Below are 2,175 nucleotides of genomic sequence, written 5' to 3'. Positions count from 1 at the left end.
TATAGCGGTAATCATTGGGCGTTGTTTTTCTTGAAGGACCACCACTGGTCCTTCGAACAGCTGTACCTATCGTTCCGAAGGCCGACCACGCACGTGAGACGATGCTATGAGTGATGTCGAACTCTGCAGCCACACTCCTCGCACTTCGACCTTCCTCGAGCTTCCCAATTATTCGACCCCGGGTAAAGTCATCCAGAAGTTGTCTACTGGCCATTTCGTTCTCTGTAGCATTGTATGAAAACAATCGAACGTCTATAACTATCGTGCTCACCATTCGGTAATTTGCACCTAACTGCTGAACTGCTGCTTTTATATCTTTATATGAGCCCTCTCATCACGATTCAACTTTTTGCATGTGCACCAGCTTTCTACTGAACGGTCACAGTTATGCAAATCGCCACAGGCTGATTCGTTTGATTTTGTGGTTGTAACCTTTAGAAATAGTGTTGGTCCTCATTTTGCATACCAGTGTAATAATAACCGAAAAATTCAACAAAGACAAAAGGATGGAATTTGGTCTAGACAAATGCAAGACCCACACACTGCACCAAGGAAAATTAGTCGGCCGAAACTACCAGCTGTCGACTGGTAAAGAGATCGAAGCTATGACAGAAGGAGAGACTTACAAATACCTAGGGATGATGCAGGCTCAGCAGATAGATCACAAGGAAATCAAGAAGTGTCTGGCCGAAAAATATCATCAGAGATACAGAAGCCTGCTGAATTGAACGGAGGGAACACATTTAAAGCCATAAACACCTAAGCAGCGCCAGTACTAACATACTCATTTGGGGTCATAGATTAGACTAACACCGAGCTAGAGGACATCATGCGAAAGACCAGGACAATGAATGGCTGATAGACCTGATAGAGCAACAGAAAACAGCGATAGTTAACCTGAAGGATTACTTCGAGAACGTCACAATACCACTCCACCAGAGCATAAGGAAGATAGATAAGTGGTATATCCCACTCAACCTAAGCGAGGAGCCCCCTCCCATCCAGACGGCACAAAAATACGAAGCTGGAAATATGGACAAAGAATACACTCCATGGCAGACACTACAATGACCTCCATCCAGATCACATCGATAATATTGCTTCCAATGCATGGCTCACAAGCTGGACGCTCTTCCCCGAGACTGAAGGATTCATGCTGGCCATCCAAGACCAGATAATAAACACCAGAAACTATAGAAAATACATCGCAAAGGAGCCCAGAATGTCAGATGACACATGGCGACGATGCCACCTGGCCTCAGAAACGATCCAACAAATCACCCTGGGGTGCAAGGTGATCACCTAGGAATACACGCATAGACACGACCAGGTAGCCAGGATAATACATCAGAAGCTAGCGAGGAAATATCAGTTGACCAAAGAAAATGTACCATACTACAAGTACGAACCCCAGGCAGTACTAGAGACCCCAACCCACAAGCTGTATTGGGACCGCGCCATAATAACGGATAGGACAATCCCGCAGAACAGACCGGACATAACCCTTGTGGACAAGAAGGAAAAGACTACCTATCTGATTGACATAACAGTACCCAACACTGGCGACAAACAGATAAATCTCATGGGGAAAAAATCAGGAAGTAGACGAACCTGAGACAGGAGATCAAAGAGCTGTGGCATATGCAAGAAGTAACGACCATCCCGATCATCGTGTCGACCACCGGTATGGTTCCAAAGACCCTACATAGCAGCCTAGCTGCAATAGGTCTCCCAGAGAAAACCTACAATGAACTCCAGAAATTCGCAATCCTGAACACCTGTAGGATAGTCAGAGAGTTCCTCGATCAACAGTAACACCAGACATTACAACCACCCTTTGTACTTGGTAGTAGTACCCGTCACAGTGTAAACCCCCAAATCAGTGAGAAATAATATAAGAGCAACAACAACAATAATAATAATAAAATGTATGCGTTATTTAAAATGCTACATTTGTATTCTCACAAAATAATTGTTTCTTATTTTCTTTAAATAATTGATATCCGTGTACTGATAAATAAACTGGTATTAATATTGCAAAATCCGAACAAGTCGCAGCTCTACTCAAACCCAACTTATATTTGGGAAATCCTCACAGTTTGAGCCACAGAGTAGTAAGATATCTTACTACTCTGTGATTAAGTAAGATATCTTACTACTCTGTGATTAAGTAAG

This window comes from Mastigoproctus giganteus, chromosome 9 (assembly GCF_048544385.1).
Source record: "Mastigoproctus giganteus isolate SK-2022 chromosome 9, ASM4854438v1, whole genome shotgun sequence".
Taxonomy (NCBI): domain Eukaryota; kingdom Metazoa; phylum Arthropoda; class Arachnida; order Uropygi; family Thelyphonidae; genus Mastigoproctus; species Mastigoproctus giganteus.
The sequence above is the reverse complement of the archived record's forward strand: the minus strand, read 5'-3'. Positions refer to the sequence as shown.